An 18485-nucleotide genomic window follows, 5' to 3' on the forward strand; every position below is an offset into this window, starting at 1 on the left:
CCTCTCCCGATTTGTTTAATTGTAATTCTTTTTTGTTTTATTTTTAATTTTTTTTCTAAAATTGTAATTTTTTTGTCTTTTGTTACTGTTGTTCTTGAGGCGCGTGGCTCCTAGAGCTTGCCCTCCCCCGCCCGTGTCCCACTCCACCCCCCCACTCGGAGGATCCCCCCTCCCCGCCCGCGCTCCCGTCCCCGCCGGCTCACACGACCCTTCCTTCCCCTGACCCTCCGCGCCCGCCCCGGGCTCGGCGGGTGCGCGGCGCCCGGCAGGGTCGGTGCCGGCCGCCCGCCCAGCAGGTAAGGGGCCGGGGGGCGGTGCGGGGCGCGCAGGGGGCCAGCGGCTGCCCCTGGGTAGCCGCAGCAGGGGATGGGGGGGGGTCGGTCCGGGGTGGATGAGGGCTCGCCGGCTCCTCGGTGGCGGAGGCCGGTGGGAGGAGGAGGAGGAGAGCAAACTTCCTTTTCCTGGGGCCGCCGGCGAGCCGCCCCCCCCCCCCACACACACACCCCGTGCTCGCGGGGAGCGCCCCCGGCGCACTAGCCGCCGTCCCCGGGCCCGGACGGGGGACGGCCGGCTGCCGCGGGGCTCGGGGGAGCGGCCCTTTCCCTCGGTTTGGGGCTTCTTTGCCGCGTTTTGTTTGGTCGCCTGCTGCGCGCCTCGCCCCGGCGGTGCCGGGAGCCGGGCTGTTCCGTCGCCCCGCACTGGAGGAGAGTGAGGTCCTGCCCCGCCAACTGTTGGCGGTGCTGCTGCCGCCACCGAAAGTCCCCGGTGTTTCCCCCGCTCCGTTCGGTGTTTGCGGGAGTGCTGGCGGATGGGCAGTTCGCAGAAATGCCATCCCGGAGTGCTGCCACCTCACTGCTCATCCGCGGCGGGGATGTGCGACCGCTCCGGGCGGCCGTGTGCCTGCGGGAGAGCGGCCCTGCCCGCCGCGGAACCCCGGCCCTGCCCAGAGCCCCGCGCTAGCCCAGGAGCCCCGCAATAGCGGGGAGTGCGGGGCTGCTCCTACCCCAGCTCCCCGCCGGGGAGAGCCGTGCACGCATGGCTCTCTCATTGTATAACTGTGGTACTGCAAGCTGGGGCTGAAACTGTGGCATCGTTATAAGAACAGTTTGCAGTTAATTGGTTTGGCAGATGAACTCCTGCTCAATCCTCTTGCCCGCTTCTGTTGCTTAAGTGCCAGGGCCCCCTCCCACCCTTTCCCCCCTTTTCCCCCGCTTTCCTTTGAAGCGTCGCATAACTCTGTATTGCCAGCAGGATGGAAAGTGCTGATTCAGCAGCCAGGAGCCCCACTCCATCTGAAGTGGTGGTCTGCCTGAAATGTTCCCATTTGTTGAAATGGGAACATGTGTTGCTGGTATGTCAAAGCAGCATTGATCAGGTTTTCTAAAACAGACCCGAAGAATGTGGTTTGCTTTTCCCTTCGGTAAAGCAGAATGAATTTGGGTTTGGGGAAAAGCAAGAGCAAGCAGGATAGGAGGGATGTGGGTATCTACCACCTCAAGGTACGCTTCTAAGGGACAGTTGAAATTATTTTGCCTCATAAAGGTTGCAAGGATACATTAACAGTCCAACTCAATCTATTCCTGCATTTAGAGACTAGTAGTTGTGCTTAAAGCTCTAGAAAAGATATGGAGAAGGGCAACAAGGCTAATCCTAGATTTAAAAGGAGTGAGTTATGAGGACAGGTTAAAAAAAACCACCATAAATGCATGGAGACTAGAGAACTCACACAGAAAAAGGAAATATGCTTGAAAATTTAAATAGGAGCTTTGCCTGTGCTTCATGATCATTTTGGAACTGAAGCAGGGTGCAGAAGGTAAGCAGGATGCACTTGCCATTGCTGTGTTAGTCTTCCTTCAGGGCTTAACCTCTCAGTGCAGCATAAGAAGGAGAGCTGTACCGGAGCTGTATTCCTCCGGCTGTCTTTGTACAGGTGTATGTTAATATCAAGGCTGCTTGGGTTTTTTTTTCCTCCAAAACCAAACTCTTTAAAATTCAGCACAATATAGAGCAAACAGCAAAGCCTGAAGAGTACTGTTTGGTAGCCTTACTGCAAACAGCAAACTGACAGAGCAGCAGACCCTGACGCTTGCCTCCAGTGGTCATTTTACCATGTTATAGTCTGATTTATTTTCTTCACTTGGACTTTATTTGTTCTTAAAGTAGGTCTTGTTTGCCCTGGCTACATATTAAAGATCTTGTGGTACTTTCATGGTTTTCCTTGGTTTTGTTAATCAAACTGTCCCCTCCCTGAGCACTGTGTGAATTGGCTTTCATCCTCAGATACAGCCACACCTGGATTTCAGTAGCATATTCCTGTGTTTTTTATTAGGTAGTCCAAAAGCGCTGCCTAAATGCAAAATGGATCTCTGCATTTCAGTTCTGCTAAAGTGTATACTATGCACTCTGTGAATAAATCAAATTTTTGCAACCCTCTGTCTTGTGAGCACTTAAATGACTCCAGCAAGAATTGTCACAAAGGTTTTTTAGAAGTTTTTGGTCATGTTCCAATCTGTGCTTGGGGTGTAAATGGGCAAAAAAGTATCTGGATCTTTCTGGCGAAGGTATCCTTCCAAGGCAGGGAGTTCCCAGCTGGCAGAGGAGAGGCATAGCTGGGTCATGCGCTGCTTCTGCCAGCAGTACGGGAGTGTTGCACTGGGAATTTGTTTTCTGACAGCCCCGAACGAACAGATGTCCATCTAGACTGTGAGGCACCATTAGCTTCCCTGGGCGTGCATAGCGGTGGCAGCAGGCGAGCTGAGGGGCTCCCGGGTAGTGTCACACTAGGTGGGACCATGTTGTTACTCCTCTTCTCCCTTTTGCCATGCCTCTCTATATCTGTTTGTAGAGGTGATTGTGCTAAATGAGGCTAGACTTCTAGATAAAACTTTTTCTTAGACCAGTTGAGCCCTGTCTCAGGAAGTGTGTATCTGTGTGTGGGAAATGCACTCAGGTGCTTCTTCAGACCACTGAAATCAGGAGTGGGGGAGTAGATGAAGGGGTTACCTTTTGATGTCCAGTGGTAGACATTTTTAGGATGCACTTAAGTATTTGCTCGAGTAAAAATTTCACTGGTTGCAGCAAACACTGTGGTGCAAAACCCTTGCTATTTTCTGCTGGCCTTTTTACTCTAAACCTCTGGGTGAACTTTATTAATGGGGTCAAGAGAAAAGCTTTTCTTCACTTTAAGCCAACATTTTTGTCCAAACTAAGACTAAGGAAGCCTGCTTTTCTTTGGATTTATCTCAATTACAAGAGTATTGATGCCAGTTCACAGTGTAGCGTTTCTTACATTTGCCCACCTGGCCCAGTGTTTTCACAAACAAGGAAGATAACTCTTGAGACCTCTGCCTCTGTCAAGCTTGCACACAGCTTGCCAATTGGCTTGGCTACAGCGTGATTGCGTAAGCCTCCTGTATGAAAGCAGGCTAAGAAGTTTGGATTGTTTTTCTTGGAAACTGGACCTGCTCCTGGCCATGTCCAAAATATACCAGTTATGACTCTTCACCCAGGGAAATCTAGGAATGGTGATCCTTTACCAAAAAGTTGAAACCCCCAGTCTTTTTAAGAATTGCAAGGAATGAGGTTGCCAAGGTGTCCTTTTATTAGCATTGAACTTTATTTACAGGTTTGCTAACCTTGCACTGCCTGCTGGTCAGGAGAGCACTTTTCAGTCTAAACTTGGATGTGGCAAAGTAGTCTTGTTTCCTACCACTTTTTCTCCCAAACCAGTGGTTGTTGTGAAACATAATATTATGAAGTAAACAGATGTCACCTCACTGACTTCTCTTTATACATGTTGAGCTGTGTGCTTCTGAACTAGTCCTGTGCCAGGTCTTTCTTATTCTCATGCCATCTGTTGAATTGGATGATCTTTTTGGACAGCATTTCCCACTTAAACTCAGTATGCTCCTCTGTTGCATTGTGGATGTGGAGAGTAATGTCCTAGGAAGCCAGATTCCACTATGAGTGCAGCATTAAAGAAAACTGTTGATCAGTATGAGGCATACTGACTGCAAACAGACTGTTAATCTCTTCAGTGATTAAACAACCAGAATAGCCTGACTATAAGATTTGGTTGGATATATTCTACAGTCCCTTTGCTTATATGCTTTATTCCTGTGGATACTGTCTCTTCAGTGGGTACCTGATATAAGAGAGACATATAGGCACTACATTTTTCATACAGGTACATTTTCATCTGAAAGTGGTGGGGTTTGTGGTTTCTAGCAGCTTTTGGACTTAAAATGTGCATAAGAACCTGAATACTGAAGGATTCAAGAAGTGAGTCATCATCAGTGACAGGTTATCCTGAAACTGTTTAAAGAGATCTTCACATTCACACTAATGTGCACCCATTGCCTGAGAACTTAGCTCCCTCTTTGCTTTCCTAGGGTCTTCCATAAGTTGCAGAGGGATCAGTTCACGCAGAGCAGATGGACATGGTTGTCAAGGCTGAAGGCGAGTTCATGCCCTACTTTAGAGTAGTGTCCTTGTGAACAGTTCTATCTTTCCTGGTCTCTATATCAGAAAAGACCAGGGGTTTCTGTTTAATGGTGAGGAGTCAGTCATGGAACCATGAGGTTTTGAGCACTGGGCGAGTCATCTTCCATTAGGAGGTGGTGGCAGCTATATGGCTGCTTGGATTTTTACTTGGCAAACATCCTTTGTAGGCAAAGACCAGAGACTCAGGTGTGGATTGAACAAAAATATAGTCAGGATGAATAATGTGGGTTCTTCAAAGCCCAACACTAATGCTTATCTACAAGTCAAGAGAGCTTTTAATGAAACTTGCTAATTGCATCCCAATTAGTTAACCCATGGGGAATGCCGATTACGACTCCTGAATGGCTACAGCAAAAGCTGTCTGTCATGAAGATCAGTTGTTTTAAAGTGGATGATCTCTTTAGCAGAGTAGGAGACTTCCAGTAGCATGGATAATACAGCATGTAACTACTATTATAAATTAGTGTGAGGGATCTTTTTCTTGCTGAAGCCTTTCAGAACCCTTTGGTAGGTCATTGTATCCCTGGGTATCAACTTTGGAGAGAGTAAAACAGAGAGAAAAATGCGTAGTTCTCTGTGTAATATGAAGTAAAATTACAGGTTGTACCAAACTTGTAGATTGCTAGGCTAAAACTTGCATAATCTAGGCATATGGCATGAAAGTTTACCTTGTTGATACTGAGAGAAGTGAAATGTCTCTTTTGGAGCTCTTTGCAGCTTTGAAGACTGCTGTCTTTGAGATTATGTTGGTTCAGGTATGATGGGATAAGGCTTCTTTGCTAGAATAATTTGACCTCTTCTTGGAGAAAGGATCAGCAGAGAGAAATTCTCCCTTTACCACATGAAGATGGGACAGACTCTATTTATTCTTCCCTGAAGTGAGAACTGGGGAGGGGGTGAGGGGAGTTGCAAGTCTTAATTATATTGTGCAGTATGTTTCTGAAAAGAGCTTTGGCCTTATGGTGATAGTCATGATCCTTGGATACAGAGGTGATAAGTGCCCTAGATGACCTTACTGGGAACACCATGACCATCTCTGCATTCTCTTCTTGTGGGCAGAAGCTGTAGAGCATCTGAGAAAGAAACAGTGTCCTATTTCTGTTGTATTCTTTTGTTGGACTCCAGGAGAAGACTGCAAGAGGTTTTTCCATTATCTTACCCTCCTGCTGTTGGGCTGTCATCCTTAGGCCAACAGCAACAAGTTGAGCAGCCATGTTGATCTTAATGTGCAACAGTTTCATTAATGATTACAATGTTAACCATTGTAATCATTACTGTTTCAACTGAGCAACAGTTCTGTTGCTCTAGCCATGATATTCAAACAATGTATTTCTTAGTGAGTCTGTTTCAGCTTTTTTGGAAGCCAAACCCAAGGAGCATGGGGAAATTCCAAAAAAAGACAGTTTTGCATAGACAGGGCATGATGAATGGGGTGATTGTAAACACATGTTTGGTTAAACCACTAGCAAACCAGCCTCTGATTCTTCCCAGCCTCCATCAATGCCAGCTTCTACTAGCTCACAACAGGACAAAAATAGGAAATTACTTTCCTGGCAGGCAAACCATAGAGGAAATGCCATGCCATCCTGTTGGAATAAACCTATAGCCCAGTGGGAAGGAGCTCTCCTGCTGAGCAGCAGTGGGGATTTCTGCATTTGTTCACACAGTAAACTTCGGAGTGTGGTGGTCCTTGTGCTCTCTTCACACTTACTGCTGCAGAATTTGTGGCAACAGAGAAATCGGAGAAACTGAGCCATCTGCATTCAAGCTGAGCCTGTGGCTGCAGAGGGCTGCAGATAAGTAAGGGTGGATAATACTTCATGAGACCAGTATCATTCTTTCATTATGCATCCCTGGAGAGAAAATCAATAAGGAGGGAGAATCTCTAAGTCTGTAGATTCTTTTCATGATGGAGATTAGCACTTGATGAACACTTAGAAGCTTCTTTCAATGACCAGGATCTAAATTCTGCCTTTCTGACAGCTTGATCAAGTGGCTGCAGCTCATATTGTTGGTTTGTAATATAGAGTGAGTTTTCAGAAGTTATTTTTTTCCTTTGATTAACTTTATTTCTAGGTCATCTTCAGGTGCAATTTAAGTTTTGAAACCATGAGGAAAGGAATCTGTAAAATATCACCCAAATCTTTCACGAATGAGCTGTGGTTCTGTAATTCTGATTTGACACTTAAACATATTTTTGGTCAGGAAGTTGCAACTGGACTCTGTGTCTATGCATGATTCATATGTTTGTAAAGTGCTTTAGATGTCAAAACTAACTGGCAGCAAGGATTTGGATCATTTTCCAGAGAAAAATCTGCTAGAAGAATTTTCCCAGATAATTGATTTTAATGGAGGATGATAGCACAACATAGTTGTATAATAGAAAGTATTAGAGCAGAAGTTTTCAAATCTGAAATAAAAATAGGGAAGGGATTTTTTTCTTTTTTTTCCTCCCCCCTTTCTTCTTTCCTTCTTTTCCATGATGTTCATCTCTGCCAAACTACTAGGTATGGATTCAGATAGGAGAATGTTTTCTCTCCTTAAATGGGAATTGAGAGAGGGGGTGAGAAGGACTGGGGGAAGGTAAAATCTGTGGGTTGGTCTTGCTTAGTGTACTGTTAAAGCTCTGAGCATCCTTGGAAAGGAATGAGGAGCTTTTATTATATCAAAGCACAAGTGTGGAATTAAACTTCAAGGAGCTGGAAAAGCTAAAAATTCAGAAGGCTTTGCCACAAGACAAAAATATCACAAGCTTTCTTAAAAGGCCTGCTTTCCCTTCTGGCTCAAATGTATTGAAGTCCATTTATGAGATGTTAAGGGAGAAATATGTATTGCAAGGCCATTGATTCTTCCTGAATTAATGTCTTGTGGATGATCACTCTTCATTCTAATAGCTGATTGTGCTGACATCATCCAAGATGTCAGGGGATTATGTCAGAATTCAAGCCTTGATACTGTGCAGAACAATGGCTCAAGTGCTGTCAGATGCTTTCTTGGTGGGTCAGTTTGCTTTTCTTTTTCCTGTCCAGCTCTAACTATGATGTTCCAGTTACTGTACATAGTCACAGCAAGAGATGTAGTAAATAATTTCCAAGAGAAACATATCTGTGCAGCATAATTGTGAGGACAAAGTACTCAGTTGATCAGTACTCCTGATCAGTTGCTTGCTTCTAAATCTTAGGCAAAGAGGGAGATTTGCCACCAGCATCTACGCTCTAGATGGAGAATGCATGCATTTTAAACAGTTCATGAAAAAACTCACTAGCTATAACATTGTCATCTCCTGTTTTGTTACGAAATATTTAATTCCAGGAAATCTGAAGTCCGAACAGTTGAGGCCAAAAGTGGTCTTGGTGGTAGTGTTTTTTTCCTGATCAGTTGGTTGGTTCATTGTTGGGGTTTTGTTTGTTTTGTTGGGTTTTTTTCCCCTCCTCCCTGGCTATTGCACACCTAGCTTTAGTTTTGAAATGATGATTATAACGAAGGCCCTTGTGATTTAACCTGTCAGGCAGCTAAACACCACACAGTTCACTCGCTTCCCCCAGTGGGATGGGGAAGAGAATTGGAAAGAAGGTAAAACTCCTGGGTTGAGATACACAGTGCAATAGAACAGAAAAGGAAGGTAAAATAATAATAACTAAAAAAGACTACAAACAAGTGATGAACAATGTAGAGGCTCACTACCTGCTGACTGATGCCCAGCCAGTCCCAAGCAGGAACCACTGCCCCCCAGCCAGATCTCCCCAGTTTTTTGTTCAGCATGACACCATATAGTAAGGAATATCCCTTTGGCCAGTTTGGGTCGGCTGTCCTGGCTGTGTCCCCTCCCAGCCTCTCGTGCACCCCCAGCCTCCTTGCTGGTGGGGTGAGAAACTAAAGAGTCCTTGACTTCATGTGGGCACTCCTCAGGAACAACCAAAACACCAGTGTGTTATTAACATAGTTCTCATCCTAAATCCAAAACATGGAAGTGTACCAACTACTAGAAAGAAAATTAACTGTATCCCAGCTGACACCAGGACAGCCCTGTGAGGGAAAAGCAATCAAAATAGCCCATTATAATGCCTAGGAATGATCAAGATAGAATGTCACAGATTATACCCAATTTTCATAAACTGATGCTTTTGATATCCTTTACTGGTAGGCTGTTATAACATTACACATAGTCACCACATTTAACATTTGAAAGGTTTTAGAAGAAGCATTGGGTTTATTTTCTAAAAGGCTACATGAGAATTGAGCAAGGAGACTATGAGATTAGCTGTAGGAGTGGAGAGCAAATGCTATTTGGGTTACTGACGTCTCTGGTGTGTACTCAGACTTGTTTTGTGTTTGGCATGCATTATTTTTTCTAGATCTGATGCCAAAAAAGGTCAGGAAGAATCTCTCTGGAGTTCCTTGCCAGCAAAGGAGTATTACACTGTTAACAAATGAAAAGTCAGAGAAGCATTGCAAAGGCTGTTGCAGATGATGCTGTGCACGACAAGATGAGTTTAGGTGTGTGATAACACTTGCAACACCTAGTTGAGTTGTTGTTGGAGGATAACTTCCTCCCCAGTGTCCTTTGGAAAATAGTACTTTGTCCTGGTTTACTCGGAAATGGTTAAACTTTTCTTCCCAGGGTGCAGGTTCTCACAGTGTTTGGAAAATGGACAATTTTGAAAACTTGAATGAAGGAATCCTGTGCTGTAACAGCCTGACTTTGTTTTGCTTGTATTCATCTCTGAGAAGTTCTTGGGTCCTTCATGTCCAACAGTCTAGCTCTTGTTTACAAGGTTTGTTTTACAGGGGTCTCATTTAAAATGCACCTTAACTAAGGTGACATGTCTATAGGTGATGTGAAATTGCCTTCCAGGTCAATTTGGCAATGCTCAATAGAGTTTCAGGGAGACACTGTGTGTGCAGCCATCAGAGATGCAAGTCACTTTTTCCTCTTTGAGTGTTGAAATGCTAATTTTTTTTAATTTTTTTTTTAAATGAAAAATCTACAGTGTGAAGAGGTGAAGAAACTTTTCCCCTGGGAGAGAGGCAGGTCATCATTTCTCAAGGGATGTGGGTCATGCTAAAAGCTCACTGCTGCCAAAAGATGATGTTGTTTTTATTAGAGCATTTGGGTCTCTTACCAAAGGCCAGCTTGGTTGTTCACTACCTATGTGCATGCCTAACTTCATAACTAGGTAGGAAAGCTGTCACATATACTTGTCTTTTCTGGGATTGGTTTTCTTTTGGGTTAAAGGATGGAATCAGTTCTTGGAAGCATGCAGTGAGGCAGATGAGGTGAGGTGCCCTTACAGGGAAAGGAAGAAAAAGAAATGGGAAAGAGAAGAATAGGTCCCATCTCTTTTCAGTGATAGCAAACTGCTGGGCCAGCTTGGCCAGGGAAGCCTACTAATTTTTCTGGCAATCCAACGAAGGTTATTTTTCTCTATGAATTCCAAAAAATTTTATGGAGCTACGTAAGCAAACAAGCTAATGACTTAGACCTGGCTTTGCAGAGAGTCTCCAGAGCTTGCCTGTATTTGCAAGGTTTACCTATTGAAGGGCTGATGGGAATTTTTCTACCATGTGTGAGGGTTAACCTTGTGTCTGATCTGTGTGTTGCCCTGAACTGTGGTTCTAAGAGATGTTGTCTTTACTTGTGTCTTTAAATTTCACCTTTTTTTTTTTTAAATAAAATAGACCTGTGTTGTTGGGTTGTTTTCTTAAAATGAATATGAAATATGTTAGTGCTAGGGGGAGTTTTTATTGAGCAACTCAGCCATAATAAAAATGTCGCTATTGCTCTTGTACATTTAAAAAAGGTAAAAATAGCACGTTCAGTTTCAGAAGATTATGTAAGGTATGTTTAGCTGTATCTGATATGATCATCATAAAACAGAGCAACTGAGGAACTAACTGGTAATAAATCCATCATTATTCATATTATGAAAAATATCAAGAGTAATAGCTGTTCAAACACCAGAGACTGGGTTGACTTGCTCTGAAATGTAGTGGTAAAACATACTTGTTTCAGACCAGTTACCAGCTGAAATGTGTTTTTTCCTGGAATGACTCATGTTTCCAGTCTCAGGATCCCACAGCTACCTGTAAGCTGGTTCAGCCACCCTGCTCTGACCAAGAGGGGTTTCTGTAACCAAAGTCAAATAAAAGCATTAGAGGTGACTTCTCTTGTGCCTGCTAGGAAATGGTCTTAGTGGCTGTGGGGCAGATCTTGCCCGTGCACCCCTGGGACCCTTCAGGGGCTGCCTCAGAGTGCAAATTTCTCAGCCTTGCTAAAGCTAGTATGCTTTAGCCTGAAAAAAACCCCAACCACCCCACAGACTGAAAACCAAAGTTCAGTAATTTCAGTTATTATTCTTGACTGTGGTAAATGTGGAATAATTTTGATGGCAAGGTGACATGTAATGGATTTTCTTCATTTTACCAAACAGAGTTTGGGAAGATCTAGGGTTTGGGTTCTTGGGTTCTGGATTGCACAGCAGGGACTGGGGTTTCTCTTTAGAAACATATCTGAATAACTGTTTCCATAATTTTAGCACAAAAATAGTTGAGTTAAATGACTGGCTCAGTCTTTCTGGCTGGGTACCAACTCTATTATAGATGGACTCCTGGATGGATGGAGGAAGAGATCTTTTCTCAGCCTTCATTACAGGGACTTGCCTCCATCTGAAAACAGTTTCTGTCTTTTGCAAGGTCATTTGGAGAGTGACAAAATGTGTGTTACATGTTCTCCCCATACTCTATTTTACTTTGAGCACTCTATACAACTGCTGAATGAAGTTTGGGTTTTATAACAAATGCTACTCATAAGGCTTTGGTTGGTTTGCATAGCTGTAGGATTTGGGGCTATTGAGGTGAAGGAAGTAATGAATGACAAAGTGTGCCCATAAAATTACTTTTTATGTGGTTGTATACAAATACCAAGTTTCTTCCACTTCTCAGGATATCTGGCCAGCTTGTATGCTTGCCTTCAGCCATGTCATATCTGTACTGACTTTGGCAGTGATTCAGAGAAGATTCATCCAGCCAGAGAAGCATTCATGTGATGGGTAGTTTTTAAAATCAATTGCTTTATTTATTTTTTTTAAAGTGTCTTGGAATTGAACCTTTTTTCCTATGCGCAACTGTGGCTTGTCTAAGGTCAATGTTTGACTACAGTTCAAACTGTGTGGTCAGAGTGAATTTTTGCCTAAACCTGTGTTAGAGCCATAAATTGTTGCATTCTGTGGGCAAGGATGCTTTCAACCAGTAGCCGGTCTTAGACACCTCCTCCTGCCAGTGTCCTCTGCTTCTGCAGTTGTAACTCTGTAAAGCCAAGCAAGGAAGTGTGTCCTTTGTGTGTGAACTCTTTTTGAAATCCTGGCTTACTGGGTTGAAAGCCCAGAGGTTCCAAAAGTGTCTTTCTCTGCTCCTCCTCCTGCCCTGCAGCCAGGGCTACCTACCTGCAGTATCCCATTCTGTTCCCAGCAGCCCTGTGGCCATGCTTTCTCCCCTCCCAGACACCCAAATATCCCATTTCTCTCTCGAGGATGGGTGACATCTATGCAAAATAGGATTGTAAAACCATACTTTTCTGGAATACCTTATGGATATTGAAGGATTCTTGTTGAGCATTGTCATAGTTTAGCAATATGCTGAAGGTTGGTAAAGGTCTTATGACTGATCCATACATAAAACTGACTGTTTACGTGCTGTGGGAAGATGAGGGGAAAAGATGAAGGGAAGAACGTGTTGCTTCTCATGGTCAGGGCGGCAAATGTTCTTCTGCAGGTCAGGCTTAGGGCATCATCTGGATGGCTTCAATTGAAATTAATTAGTTTAGTGTACTCTGATTATACTACATTATACACCCCCTTTATGATGTCTGAGAGTGGTGTATCTCCTCTGCAGTTCAATGCATGCTGAATCCAACACTTCTTTGGTATTTCTGGGACCTTAGGATGAAGCCTTTCAGCAATGTGGTGTATGAAGGGCTAGTTCATGTTGGAGTATGCAATGGGAACCATTGTTCCAAGCTGGGCTGGGGCTGGGGGGCTGCTGGGTGGTAGTGTGGAACCTTAGCAGGGCTGTGGCTGTGTGTGGAGCTGAGGGGCTTGGAGGAGAGAGCTTCAGGTTAAGTCTTCCTATGGTCTGGGATCCTTTTAAAAGTACTGCTGTAACAGAGTAACTCACGATACCTGACACCTTAGCCATGTCAAATGAGGTCCCTAGAAAACCAATGGACTCAAAGGATTGTATTAAAAGTGACTTTTACCTGAGATGCTATCTCTGAAATTCATTAGGAGTTTAAAATTAAACACATATTCTTGGTAGCTTAAATGAATCTTAATGACTTTCCGACACTTTTATTTTACAACCTTGTTGCTTTAAGTGCAACCTGGATTGCAAATGGGTTATTTTATCATTGAAGATGTAGCATGACAGTAATCTTCCTAAAGATTTGTCTGGTCAATGAAGAAGTAACAGGATTGTATAAACCAAAGCAGAGCAGTCCAAAGTAGCTGTATCCTAAAGCTGACCTGACCTATAATGCTTTGAATTACTGTGTCATCTTCCACAAGGGAACACTGCAAAGTCTTCTGCCCTTTTCCATCCTATAAGAAAGAATCTAGTCATCCCATTATTAGGGAGGAAAAACTGAATACAGACTAAAGATCTAAAATTGAACAAAGAATGTAAATGAACGCCAACTAAAAATGTTTGTTTTCTTTATTGAGATACACACTGTAAAAGAAAACCGTTCCAATCTGGTTTTGAAGATTTGATTGACAGTTTCCAAGTGACCTCTCTGCTCATATGTGTGTTTTGTAGCAGTGGGAGGGGAGAGGGGAAGATGCTTTAAAGAAGAGAGTTTAGGAGACATGGTGAGAACTGAGAAGGCACAAAGAAGGGCAGTATTGATACAGCTCAACTTTTTCATCAACTTGATCTTTTGCGTTTTTTTTCCCCCCTCCCAGTGCACCCACTTGTCAGCAGTGTGAGAGGAGAAGGAATCAAATTGATTTCTATAGTCATGTATGTCTTTCTAGGTGAAAAGGCAAAGTAGGCTGTATCCCCACCCTCCTCAGGTGAAAATGATGTGATGGGAATGTCTTAGCTCAAAGCATGGCTAAATCATGGCTCTGAAAGTGATTACTGATATGATTATCTTTTCCGAGTAATACTAACACTTTCTTGGAGCTGCTGTCAGGCAGTTTTTGGTGTTTTGCCTGTGTGATGGTTGTATCACTCTGTGTTTGCTTCCATGTCCCAGGTCGCAGAAGTTAAATTCTCAGAGATGATGATTGTTTCGCCAAAGGTGAAGGAAGTGTTGAGAAAAAAATTGAGAGAGAACAAGTATTTATACCACAATGCATAGTAAACATCCCACTTGTGATACAGGTAGCTAATCTGCGTCTAAAACTTTGCCTGACTTCAGTCCTGCTCTAGACCATGTGTCAATTTTGAGTAGATGTTTATGTGCCGTGTCCTGTGGTCTGGTGGCCGTTCAGACAGCCAAGGATTCCAGGGATAACCACATGGTGAGGCACCTGAGCAAAAACATTTCTGCTCTGAATACAAACAATGGTACAGCGGAACTCCATGAAATGGCAATGCCTGTTCACCGTTCTTGACTTCAAATGCCTATACCTATTGATTTTACTTTTTAAAACCAATTTATTTTCCTTTCTTTTATGTCCCAGCCCTGTCACTCTTTAGGAGCAACTGGTGCTTTGCCTTTGTGGGCTGGCAGCCTCATGCTCTAAGATCCCAGTATCTGCAGTTGTAAAGATGCAAAGTGGAGAGCAGAGGGTCATTCCTGATAGGGAGGGATGGGCACTGGTGCTAATCCTGTAAATCCAGAGCAAGTCCCTCCCATGCACAAAAACCTGATCTTAACTCTTATATCCTCATTTGCTGTGATATTTACATATAATTCCTACTTCTTAAAACAAGGAGTTAGATCTAGTCAGATTTAAGGAAACCTGCATGAACTAACCTTATAAATATTTATCTCTGCATCAGCATCTCACTCAGGGATACTCAAGAAAATATGAGAAATTACTGTCTTTTTGACACTGCACAATATAAAGCAAATGAAATTTCAAAGCCTCCCTTAAGCCTCTGTGGCATGCTTAAATATCTTCCAGTTGGATGGTTAAAGGCTAAAATAAGTCTTGTACCCAGGAGTACTGGATTTGGGAGATTTGTGAAGCGTCTGTCCCCAGCTACTTCTATTGATGCAAATGGTGGAAACCAAACTGCAGGGGAGGGGGACTGCATCTTATTGGCAGGATAAGATGATAGTGCTTGCAGTTATTTCTAATCAGAGTTCATTTCCTATAGATAATCCCATGTTTTGCATAGTGAGAACAAATGCAAATGCAGTTTGGAATACACTGGTGGCTATAGCTCAGTGCTCACAGTCCACGAACTAAAAAAAATTGAAGGGATTGAAGTTTTGTTGGGTTTTTCCCCAGGTTCCCCCCCTGCCCCACCCCATCCATACTTCTAGAGATGCTTGCTACTGAATAAGTGTTAATGCCAAGCTGCAGAATGATAAGATTGCACTTTACAGTACCGACTCCAGTTAATTGTGCTGGGATGGCCATGTATAGATTATCATCTTCCATGATCTTGTGGAAGAAGAAATTTCTCTATACCATGTACCCTTTGAAAACTGACAGGCAGTGAAACCAGAAGATCTTCATCCACGGCTTGCTGATTGTGGCTAAGCATTTAAAAATACTCAAGACATTATAGTCAAAGTGGTGTTCCTGCTATTTGTCCCCCAGAATGAGACTGGAGAGCAAAATTTCTAGCATTGAAGGCATTTTTACTGTGCCTCTCTTTTGTCAGGTACCGGTTTGTTTGTAGTGTTAGGACATAGCTGGAGTCTTGTATCAACAAAAGCAAGTAGATGGGTTAGCCTTCTTAAGCTATTTTAGCACCTAAGGTTTTAAGTTGTTTGTTTGGTGGAGTTTTTTTAAGACATTTTGGCACAGAAGGTTACAGTTGGTAAGCAACTCATTGGTATTCTCATTTTGAGTACTGTCCTTTGAAGAGAGAGAGGAGACAATGTACCTGTTGAAATTGTTTTTCTTGTAGCACAGTCCTAGATCTGGAGAGGAGACTTTACAGAGGTCAACTAGTCAATGAAAAGCTGGAGTATAGTTGTTTTTGGAGTATACAGTTTTTGATGGGAGCTTGGTGAAAGTGATTGGGGGAAAATCTGTGTACTCTGACTCACTGTTTTTTCCCCCATTTTAGCAATTTTGATTTGGTGCTTCTCTTTTTTCTGTGCCCGCACTCCACACCCTCCCTGCCACTCCACCCAGTAATGTTTTCCTAAATATTTGCATTTTAAACTTTTCTGTTTCTTCTTCTGAAAGTGGTGGGCACAGAGAACAGATTATTTTCTCTTTCTTTGCAGCAGGCTTTCACAGATTTAGAAGATTTCATCATGACCCTTACTTTTGCTTCTTTTGACTGAGCTCCAGTTAATTCTGTTTTTTCTTTTTTCCTCCCAGATGTCATGTTTTTCTAATTCTGTGATGTTCCTATTGCTTTTGCTTGGATTCTTTCCAGTTGATCTTTTCTGAAATTTGCTGTAGACTGGGTACAGCTTTGTGCTGGAAGCTTTATCAGCCACAAGTAGAACAGAACTGTTGCTTCATGATTCTCACATATGTTCTTCTGTACATTCCTGTGTGGTATTTGTCTCTTTCTCAACAAAGAATTTTCCAGTTTCTCAAACTTGCTTTGAATTAAGTCTTCCACCAAGCTGGCAGCTTCAAGTTAACAGCTTCCCCAAGTTTAATGAGTGTCATTTTCTCCTTCATTATCTGGATCATTAGCATTAGAACAGTGTGGGACCAGGGCAGATCTCTGCACAGGTTATTCAGTATGTCAGGCTATTTTGTTACTATTTCAGGTTTTTTTGACATTCCAAGCAAATGTCAAAAATGTGATGTAAGTCAGTGCAGTTACCCAGTCACTTTCAAATTTGCCATAAGATGACTGTTTCCATTGATAACAGTATGACAAAGTTTTCCTATCTTTTCATGAGAATGCAGTTTGAATTTTTTGATGTGGTTTTGCTAATGTCAAGATTCAGTGTCTACTGCTTCTGTGTTCCTAAAATACGTTATTCTGACGTACTAGGATATTGAGTTGGTTTGACACGGCTTATGCATGAAAAACCAGTTTTTGTTGAAGTCAATCTTTTATTTTCTTCCTGATGCTAGCAGATGGGTTAATGGCAATCCATGTGCAAATTAGGCAACAAATATCATTCTTCAGGTTTTTCTTTCCACTCCTTTCTCCTCCCACTTCTTTAGGATGTCACTGTTTGCCATTCTGTAGCCTCTGCTACCTTTTCAATCCACTATGAAATTTCAAAAATAACTGCTAATGATTTGAAGCTTTAAGAAAAATTCAAACTGTTCAATTCATGACTGAATTTCATGAAAACCAGCTAATTTGAAAGTTGATTAATCTAATTTCTTTTCTCTCCTCTGTCCTATCATCACTAGTAATAGTTGGGGGTTTTTGTTTTGGTCTTGTTACCTGTAGCTTTCTTCAGAAAGCCATGAGTGGACTGACCTTTCCCTTAATCATTATTTTATTGCTGTGGAATTACAGAATGAGTTTTTGATGTCTCTTGTTTCACTTTCACTTATTTTGGTATTGCAATAATTGTCTGCAGGCTATTGCTCTTTTAGTGGAGTGCAGATGAATGGACTTTGCTTGACCTCTTTAGCTAGCAAGACAGAAGAACTAACTGTTGCTTGCTTTTTGTCATATATAGGCAACAGCAAAACTTAAACATCTTGGGTCTGAGGATTAACTGGGAAGCCAATTAAAAACCGGAGATGAGAAACAACAGTCAGTGGCAGAAAGCTCTCTTCAAATACAAAGCAAATTGTTTCATCCAGAATCAAAGCACTGAAATGGTTAATGGGCACATGCCAAAAGGCTGAATTTTTGCCTCAGCTGTTTTTGTCAGACTTGGGTTTGAGAACATCATTTAGTTGGTGCCCCTGAACAACTCAGCCGTAATTCAGAAACCATGAATGGTTTTATATATGTTGCTTCTGCTGCTGTCTGAGATTATAATAATTGAAAATAGAAAGTACTGAAATATACTGATGAACCCAAATTGACTAGATAATGATATGATAAACCAGAGGCTTAGTCCTGTGTCACCACGGGATCTAGAAGTGCGTTGGATAAGGGGCTGTTGATAGAACACAGAGAGAGAGAGAACAATGATAATGCTGTTCACAAAGTAAGAACCCTTCTGAAAAGGAACGTACAGTTTCAAGAACAGATGGTCTAGTGGTAATAGAGACTAACAAATTTTTGTTGGCTGGCAGCCGTCTTTCAGGTTAGGATCTTGTCTTTAAAGCTCTTTCATGGAGTTGACTTCCTTGCTGCAAAGTACTTGGTAAAAGGATAGAGTAAATTCCTCCCGGGAACTTATTCTTCCTGGTCTAACAAAAATGAGATTACAGTGGAAGCACAAGGCAGTCAGCCCATGGTGACAAGGTAGGCTTTGTTGGAGCAGCCTATGGTTTTTTTGGATTCTGTTCTGCTCCCTGCACTCCAGAATTAGCATGCTGCAGGACGGTTGTCACCCCTGTGATGGAAGGTGGGAAGACTGACTTGGAAACATGCACAAGTCTTGCTTTGATCATCTCATTTCTTCTGCAGAAGCATATTGTTTGTGAGACAGATCTTACATAATCCTCCTTCTGTGTGTGTGTGTGTAAACATATTTAACACAGGCCTTTTGTTTCTTAACTAGTTTAAATTTAATCCATAGTGTACATGCAGTGTGGAAGGGGACAGAATAGGGGTGAGTTACAGTGCATTTTGGATTTATCCTCTCCTCCAGTGCCCCAGAACTTGTATGGACTCATAACAGGCAAAATGGAGGTGAAATAATCCCATTCCCATCTTCTGTCTGTGCCCTAAAAGCAAACTGACTGTCTCTAACT

General features: G+C 42.7%; 1 protein-coding gene across 2 annotated transcripts in view; it reads left to right on the forward strand.

Annotated features, from left to right (window-relative positions):
- Positions 1–18485, forward strand: part of GRB10 (growth factor receptor bound protein 10) — a 146297-nt gene that overhangs the window by 138 nt on the left and 127674 nt on the right. The window contains exon 1 of one of the 2 annotated variants that reach the window (XM_039378186.1): positions 218–296. The exons of the other annotated variant lie outside the window; for it this stretch is intronic. The gene's annotated coding sequence lies outside the window, so the exon portion shown is untranslated. Of the gene's footprint in view, positions 1–217; positions 297–18485 lie in introns of those variants that run through there. 2 annotated transcript variants of the gene reach the window in all.

This window comes from Pipra filicauda, unplaced genomic scaffold (genome assembly GCF_003945595.2).
Source record: "Pipra filicauda isolate LSUMZ 115617 unplaced genomic scaffold, ASM394559v2 scaffold130_size2058158_pilon, whole genome shotgun sequence".
Lineage (NCBI taxonomy): Eukaryota > Metazoa > Chordata > Aves > Passeriformes > Pipridae > Pipra > Pipra filicauda.